Source organism: Leptonychotes weddellii, chromosome 14, assembly GCF_054177405.1.
Source record: "Leptonychotes weddellii isolate Sample4059 chromosome 14, ASM5417740v2, whole genome shotgun sequence".
Classification (NCBI taxonomy): Eukaryota; Metazoa; Chordata; class Mammalia; order Carnivora; family Phocidae; genus Leptonychotes; species Leptonychotes weddellii.
Window position 1 is genome coordinate 57,852,164 of NC_138382.1, and position 9,644 is coordinate 57,861,807.

The following is a 9,644-nucleotide window of genomic DNA, read 5'->3' on the forward strand; positions in this document are numbered from 1 at the left end:
GACCCCAGGATCATGACCTGAGCTGAAGGTAGATGCTTAACTGACTGAGCCACCCAGGCATCCCCTTAGGGATCTTTCTTTACCCCAGGGGCTGGAAGACTAAAAAGTACATTTCTCTGACTCCCTTGCAGTTAGGGGTTCTGGAAGCAAATTCGATCCCACCAATGAGATGAAATTCTAGGAGACTTGCAAGTTGGAAGTGAGTTGGAATCCACGGTCCTGTTGTTATTGCTGCCAGCAAGTGGGGTCATAGACACATGTGTATCTGCAGATTGGCTCTGATTTATGGCACATGATGTGGTCGCTGGCTCTTTGAGAATGAGAGGTGTTTGGAAGTTTAAGTCAGAAGTAGCAGTGCTCTGACTTCTGAACCTTAGCTTTGGAGGTGTGTACTTGAGCCAGTAGCCCCCCAGAGCAGCTCCTCTAGCCTTTCGAGGATTATATAAGCCCCTCATTCCCTGTGTTAAATGCCCTTTGGTTTAAAATACCTAGAGGGACTTTTTCTGGCGTTAATTCCTAACCAGTACGCTGACTCTGTATAAAGGGCGATGATAGTAGGCAACAGATATTGACTTCTGGGAGGGTGTCCTGGCTTCTTATTTACTCTGGAACTTGTTTTGTGCTTATTATGGGTAATGTGCTAAGCTAGACTTGCAGATATGAATAAAGGTAACACACACACACACACACACACACACACACACACCCTGGTCTCAAGGGATAACAGACTGGAAGAAGGAAGTGAAAAAAAAAACCCACATATTAAACAACCAAGTCTCAAATAAGACTAATGGAGATAAGTGTTATACAAGAGATGCACGCATAGCATTCCTCACAGATCGCAGGCCATGGCTTCCAAGTCTCCAGTCTCAGCCTGGCCCACCTCTTCAGTGTCCCTTAGTGCTACTAACCTCTTGGCCCTACACACTAGCTTCCCAGCTATACGGAACTCCATGCTCTACCTTAAATGCCCTTTTCCCTTTCAGACCTGGAAAGCTCTTCTTCCACCTTTTCTGCCTGTGGAACTCACGCACATTCTTCAGAACTGAACTCCAGTATCACTTACCTTCTCTGTGAAGGAATCCTATCAGGTCCTCCTGGACCTCTGATTAACTGGAGAAACAAATATCTGTTGAAGTCATCTCTCTCTCCTTTCTTTAAGCTTTTGCTTGCTGATCATTCTGGAGAATGTGGTCTCTAAAAGGAGAAACTGCATGATTAAAAGCCATTTCCCTTTTCCCTAAGGGAATTGCTTTATTGTTGCAAAGAACTTAAATAAAGCAAAACTTTCAAGGACTAATCCCTTAAAAGATTTTAGGCATACATCTCCTTTCATGTATGCACACATTTGCATATATGCATTTCTAATTCCTGACAGTTGCTGCCTACACTTGGGAATTTTTCCTTGGAATCCAGTGTCTCTATGATCTGTGCGAAAAACTGTCAAGCTGAGCTCAGGGCAAGCATAGGAAGGATTGTGCCATTGCATTTGTCTCTGTGAAAATGGATCTTTTATTGACTTCCAAATTAATTCATATGCTGAACTATCCTGCCCCTCATTTAGGGTCCGGGGGGTGTGTAGCATTACCAGTGTAATTATGGCACATTCACGGAATGCTGGATGTTTGGAAAATAGTTCACAAGGGTCTGTTAACCAGCACAAGCTGAGAACATTTCAGCAATGGTTGATTCACTTTGTAGAGCACGGGCAACAGCATATAATATTTATGGGATTGCAAAATCTCATTAAATGAATAATGTTCCATTCCTTACTTGAATTCAACCAACATTTATTGAGTGTCGACCAAGTGCTATGCACTGTGCTAGGAATCCACTGAATGAATGAACATTCGTTAAGCAACTACTATGCCAGTCATTGGTTAAATATTCCATTGAGTGAATAAACATTTGTTACGTTCCTTCTAGGGACTCAGGTATAATGTTAGGATTGAGCTGAATGGATAGCATCTTATTAAGTGTGTGTATTATGCTAGATGCCACATGTGCATTCCATCAAATGGATAAATATTAAGCACTTTCTATGTGCAACGCATCAAGACAGGCACTTTAATATGCGTGATACCACTTAATCCTTAATTATGATGGATAGGGGCAAGTATAACTTTTCCATTTTATACATGAAGAGACAGAGGCAAAGGGGCTAAGATTCATGCCTAGAGTTCATAGGGACTGAGATTTGAACCCATGTCTTCTAACACTGTGTCCAGCGCTCTTTCTGTGATACCATCAAGGCTCTGTTTGTGGAACTCAACCAAGTTCTATAACATTAAAACAAATGAGAACTGATGGTGTATTGAATATCATTAAGTGGAATTTTATTTCTGTAATAGTCTCAGGGCAAGAGAACTTGACCTTATTTGTTTAAGAATAGTCGTAAACACTAGATTGGAGCAGTTAAAATTCCTGTGTTCTTGAGCTCCAGCCTCTCTTCTTTGAAAAGGTTGCTGGAGTCACTAAAACTCATGTAAATTGCAATAAGATGCAACAAGAATGATCCTGCCTGAAGACCAGAGAACTGTACTCCTGGATTTTGCTGCTGGGTTTTTAGACCACATCCTATCATTCCTTGGTTAATTCACCTGCAAGTGCTCATTGAGTGCCTAGTTCATGCTGGGCAGCATGTAAGTGCAGGGTGTATGATGGGATGGGGTCAGTTATTAGCTGTGTGCTAATAACTGCTGGTAGGCAAGTTAGCTATCATCTCTGAGCCTCAGGTCCCTCATCCGAATGAGAATGTCCTTACTTCTCCTTTTCCTAAACTTTTAACATTCCATTTCTCAAGTTACAAAATAAGCTTCATATTACATGCTGCAATTTATCCATCTAGTTACATAATCTGTCATCTATCATGTGTCTAGCATCTATACTGTATCTATCATTATCTATCATCTATTTATCAATGTATCCTCTATCTCATCTATGTAAACATTTTACAACTGCTTTTTCCTGGCCCATTATTTCTCATAATCTCACCAGCTTACAAAATAACCATCCTTTTTTTTTTTAATTTAAATTCATATTAACCAACATATAGTACATCATTAGTGTTTGATGTAGTGTTCAATGATTTCATTAGTTGCGGGTAACACCCAGTGCTCCTCACATCATGTGCCCTCTCCCCACCCACCTCCCCTTCTGCAATCCTCAGTTTGTTTCCCAGAGTCCAGAGTCCCTCATGGTTTGTCTCCCTCTCTGATTTCTTCCCACTCAGTTTTCCCTCCCTTCCCCTATGATCCTTTGTGCTATTTCTTATGTTCCACATATGAGTGAAACCATGTGATAATTGTCTTTCTCTGATTGACTTATTTCACTTAGCATAAAACCCTTCAGTTCCATCCACGTCACTGTAAATGGTAGGTATTCATCCTTTCTCATGGCTGAGTAATATTCCATTGTATATATGAACCACATCTTTATCCATTCATCTGTTGAAGGACATCTTGGCTTCTTCCACAGTTTGGCTATTGTGGACATTGCTATGAACATTGGGGTGGAGTTGCCCCTTCTTTTCACTACATCTGTATCTTTGGGGTAAATACCCAGTAGTGCAATTGCTGGGTCATAGGGTAGCTCTATTTTTTTTTTTTTAAGATTTTATTTATGTATTTGACAGAGAGAGACATAGTGAGAGCAGAAACACAAGCAGAGGGAGTGGGAGATGGAGAAGCAGGCTTCCCGTGGAGCAGGGAGCCCGATGTGGGACTCAGTCCCAGGACCCTGGGATCATGACCTGAGCCGAAGGCAGATGCTTAATGACTGAGCCACCCAGGCACCCCAGGGTAGCTCTATTTTTAACGTCTTGAGGAACCTTCATACTGTTTTTCAGAGTGGCTGTACCAGCTTGCATACCCACCAACAGTGTAAGAGGGTTCCCCTTAACCCCATTTTACCATTGAGGAAATCAGGGCCCTGGGAGATTAAGCAATCTGTTTAAGGTCACACAGCTGATAAATGGCAGAGCTGGGATTAAATCTTAGGTCTGTCTGACTTCAGAGCCTTGCTTTCTTCTTCATACTGTGTTGTTTCTAGGAAGTTACTTGTGAGGAAGGTGATTCTAGCAATAAAATGGCCGAGGGGATCCAGGGTAGGATTGGCCATCCAGTTAGTTTATTCTCAGTTTGCTCTAGAAGTGGACTTTAGACATTGATTTGAAACAGAAAAAAAAAAAATCAATCTCCTTTAGTAATCACTGAAGAAAAGCTGTGCAGGCTGGCGACGTGGCTGATATCCTTGTAAATATTCTTGCTGGCCCGAGGTGGAGGAATGACACAGAAGCAGGCCTGGCTTCCAGCAGGCCCTGTCAGTTCCTTCTGCCTCAATGTAGGCACCTTTTAAGAGCCTCAGTTTCGTCCGTCTGTAAGGGAAGATTCTTTTTTGGGACACAGCTGCACTCATTCATTTATGTCTTGTCTATGGCTGTTTTTTAAAAATATTTATTTATTAGAGAGAGAGGTAGGTGGAGGGGCAGAGGGAGAGGGAGAAAGAGAATCTCAGACTCCCCGAGGAGCATGGAGCCTAAGGTAGGACTCAATCCCATGACCCTAAGATCATGACCTGAGCCGAAATCAGGAGTTGGATGCTTAACTGACTGAGCCACCCAGGTGCCCCTCTACGGCTGCTTTTGTGTACAATGGCAGAGTGTGTAGCTGTGACAGAATCAGATGCGCCACAGGTCAGCAAAGCAGAAAATATCTACCATCTGGCCTTTTACAGAAAATGTTTGCTGACCCTAGTTCTACATAATGGCCTTGGAGAAAAATGATCGTATCTTCTTGTCCCTTTCCTTTCAAAAGTGCTCTTTGTCAGACCAAATGCTGTTGGCGGCTTAAATCGCTACTCGTACGTCATAGGGTTTGGATCCTTCAGCTCTCCTGCGAGTGTAATCCTGTTGATTACAAGTCTTTTGAGTATGACTCCTAGTAACAGCACACACCCCAACTTACCCCCACCCCTGGACTTGGGCCATCCAGCTTAGAGAAGAGAGAGAGTCTCACCTCCCTTGCTCTGGATAGCTTGCCTCCTAAGGTGGCACAGGCTTATATATGCAGCACTCGCGGCATCCCTGTCTCCAGCCCCATGTACATTGCGTGTGAGCCCTCCCCCCACCCCGGACGCTGCCACCCTCTGCACCTGCAGTTATACTTGTACATTTCAGTGTCTGACTTTGCATCCATCCTTATTAAATTCCTTCTTGAGAGATTTTGTTCATTTTTTTTTTCTGGCTCCCTGGAATCACTTCTGATTTTGACTCTGCTATTCAGAGTATTTACCAAGCCTCCTGGCTTCATGTCCTTTGAGAATTGGCTCCGTTGGTTTTCTTCGTCCTCAGCCAAGTCCCTGCAAAAAAACTGTTGGAGCAGCCGGAGATGAGGGCTGAGTCCTCCAAGATGTGATTAGAACATACTGTCCAGCTTGGCTTTGACCCTTTGGAGACTGTGGCTGAAGTGGCTGGGAAGTCAACCAACTGCATTAGTGTCCAGCACACATCTTTTTACCTTAACTAAAAGATATGAGAGCTTGGGCCAAGGGACTTTTAGACATAAAATGGCTATACATAGGACTTCCCAGTCTATTAGTCTTTGATCCTATCATAAATCAAATAGGGTTACTTGCTATAATTTATTTTTGGGGATCCTTTAATGGCTCCTAGAGATCATTGGTCCCTCTCTAAAGGTCTACATACTGCCTTTTTGAGAATGATTATAAAGTTTGGATGAGTTAGATTTTGCTGCATGGTCAGGTATTACCAGAATTTATTGAAGAGCTTCTTAGCCTTGGGTTCGTGAACTTGCATGGGAATAAATTACATCATTATTTTCATTAATCTCTACCTGAAATTTAGCATGTTTTTCAATTATGAATGTATGTAATGAATCACAGTAACATTAGCATGACCTATGATTTATCACCAATGTAAATCATATCATTTTTCATATCACTTTTGGAGCTGTTATAGACATCTTAAAATATCGTTTAAGTTCAAAACTACTGGGCGCCTGGGTGGCTCAGTTGGTTAAGCAACTGCCTTCGGCTCAGGTCATGATCCTGGAGTCCCGGGATCGAGTCCCACATCGGGCTCCCTGCTCAGCGGGGGGTCTGCTTCCCCCTCTGCCCTCTTCCCTCTCGTGCTCTCTGTCTCTCATTCTCTCTCTCTCAAATAAATAAATAAAATCTTTAAAAAAAAAAAAGTTCAAAACTACTTCAAAATTATGGTACTTCTAAGACCTGCTGCTAGATCTTGTTATTTAATGCATTAATAAAGAAGCACATATATTGCCACATTGCAGATTAAAAAAATTATTTTCATAACTTCATTTTAATCCAGATTGGTTTCCCTTGCAATCTTCTATATTTTATTTCTTGCATTAAAAAATATTACTCTGAGAAGGGGTCTATAGGTGTCATCAGATTGCCAAAAGTGTTCATGCACAGAAAATGATGCCTGTCATGATGGTAGCAGCTGTTTCTTGAAAGCCTCAGGGGCCAGGACCCTATGCAGAACTCTCCTTTACTCAGACAAATCTCCAAAAGGGCAAAAGAACCCTTATCTCACTTTTGGTTCTTGTCTTCTCTTTGCTCAGACTAAGGTAACACTAGCAAAACTTTCCATTCCACTGACAATTTGAATAGGAAGTGTTGCCTCCCATTTTTTCTCCCTGGTCAAGCAGACCTGGGTTTGAATTACAGCTCCCCATCTACTTCTGTGGTCCTCAATTTCCTCATTTGTAAAATAGGGATATTACCATCTACTTTGCAAGGTGGTAGTAACGTTAAGCAAGGTGACATGTATTTTTCAATCGGATCCTCTGGGAAACAGCCCATGTAATGGAGTTTGGAGTATATGCAGTTTTTTGGAGGGGTATTGCTTGTGACAGATAACAGGGGGAGGAAGCAGAGTTGGACAGAAACACCCTTTAGGCCATGATGTGCATCTGACATCTATGGAAGGAAAAGGACGAGCAAGACAAGGAGAGCCTCAGAAAGTGATTCAGATCTCATTGAGTCTCTGCTAACCCAGTTGGCTGCTCTAGAGCAAAGAATACCTGTGCAAGGAGTCTCATTTTGGGTAGAAGTGGCCCATTACACCCAGTCATTGGCTAGAGGGTTCCTTTGAAAGCTGAGGCGCAACCTAAAGTGTTATGGTTGGAAGCTATTAGCTTGCTTCTCTCCTTGTGGCTGAATGGCAAGCTCTCTCTTGAAGAGGGATCTGAGCAGGGCCCCTCCACATCTGTCCCAGTTTGGAAGGCTGAGCACAGCCATGGTGTTACAAGCAACACACCTCTAAAGTAATAAAAGAAATAAGCATGACTACAGCCCGTGTCTCTAAGAGAATTGCTTACCTGGTTTTATCCACACTGAGTACCGGAATCGTGATTATGAGAGTCAGGTAGGGTCTTTCTAAGCTAGGAATCTTTTCATACCAGTACCTGGAATAGTTCTTTGACTTAGCACTTTATGAAGGTGACAGAGGATCTGCTGAGAATGAGTTGGGAACCGAGTCTGTACTCTGTAAAGATCATGGCAACAGCAATGATGAAAGCGACGTGTGTGAATGTAATGTCAACTACTCGTAAGGGCTGTACGTTGGCTGCTGGTATGAGGTTCTCTCTCGTATTGTTCAGGAACTGCAGCTTACTAAGTGTGGGTGAGGAGTCAGCTCTGATGCCATGATGATTCTTCTCTCAAGAGTTCTCTGGCATGTTCCATGCCATCTGACTCCAGGCAGTAGGTACTGAGACACCTGCTTCTGCCTTCAGAGACGTTATCACTAATCAGACAGTTCTTAGTCTTTGCTTAAAGACTTCCTCGAAGGAGATTCTGAAAGGGCTTCCTCACTGACTTCTGTTGCAGAGTTCCCCTTCTAAAATACCGTCTGTGTCCTCTGCCTGCTGACAGTGGATGTGGGGAGCTGTCTTTTTCTAACTTGAACACTCTGGTCTACACTCTATCTGGAAGAATATGTCTTGTGTCAGGGTGACTATTCTCTGCTGTGACCCTCAGAAGAGCCTTTGAGTCCCAGTTGGCAGGAAGAATCACTCCGTGCTGAGGTATGGGCAGAATACCACTGCAGGCCCACTGCCCTTCCTGTGTAACACGTCTGACATTCTCTGACACCAGGACGTACATTTTTTTTTTAAGATTTTTATTTATTTATTTAACAGAGAGAGAGAGAGAGCACAAGTAGGCAGAGCAGCAGACAGAGGGAGAGGGAGAAGCAGGCTTCCTGCGGAGCAGGGAGCCCGATGCGGGGCTCAATCCCAGGACCCTGGGATCATGACCTGAGCCGAAGGCAGCCGCTTAACGACTGAGCCACCCAGGCGCCCCCAGGACGTACATTTAACTTGGGCTAATGCCGTTTAGTCAGTCATTGCTCAAGATTACGTGGGACACACTGACATATAGTAGCTGCTAGATGTCTATTAAATTCCATTCCCTGTGTTTTCCTGCTGGGTCGAGTCCATTCACAGTGGACGTGAGAGATATCTGCTTCTGGGCCTCATTGAAATGACAGCCTTGGAACTTCGGACTTCTAAATGGGTTTGTGCAAATATTTTCTTCCCAGGATTGCCCTTCAATCCTCCAAACTCAGATCCCTTGGCCAGCTCCTTGGCAGTGATAAAAGTGTCATATGGGCAGTCATCCCCATAGCTGGATGGTGAGCCAAACAGCTAGAGGAAGGCAGGTGCTCATGCCAGGAAGACCAGCCACTTGCCACCTCCTCCTTGGCCGAGCTACTGCATGCCCTGGGATGACATACAGCTACGTGGCTGGAAGAGAGCTTGACTCTCAGAGGTCCTCCATGCTTCACTCTCCAGACTGGGCTGAACACAGGACTTGACCTCCAACAACAGTGATAATACCTTTCTCTCTCTTTGAGAAGCTCTTATTTTCCTGGTACTTTCCTTGCTTTATATTATTACCCAACACTCTGAGGCAAGGATGATTATTTCCATGTTGCAGATAGGGAAACAGGCTTAGGAGTCTCTTGCCCCACTGGAACAATTGGTAAGTGGTAGACCTGGGTTGTGAACACAGATGCACCTGACCCCAATGCTTGCACTGGGTTCTCTCCTTTATGCATGGAGAACCAAAAGCAATGAAGCCAGTTGTATCCAGCCTTTGGAAAGAGCATCTGCTGAACAGATGCCCAGATATGCTGGCTGAATGCCAAGAGGATATGGCTTTTTCTTGGAGATGATGGCAATCTTGAGAAAGTGCTCCATGGCAGAGTGCTTTCACCATGAGTCACTCTGCTGTTCTCTTTGTGAGAGTTTAGCTAAGGAGGCGTGGAGATTCACCTGTGGCTCCTACCTTTTTATGCCCCAGCAATTGAGAAGAGCAATTCTGGTAAGTAATACCTTCCCAGTAACATGGACCTTGCAGGAAGTCACGTGACCCACATTAATCAGCACCCAGCTAAAATTCAGCTGTTTATGGGATCATGTAGACTGATTTACTAACATCTCCAGATAACCTGTGTCCAAAGTTTTTTTTTTTTTTTAATCTAATGGTTACACAATGAACTCCCCCTCCTCGTTAGTTTTCAAGTTAGAAATCTAAGCACCTGATGAAGGCACTCCCAGGTTGTCCATGATCTGGCCCTTGTGGTCTTTCTCTCAGCC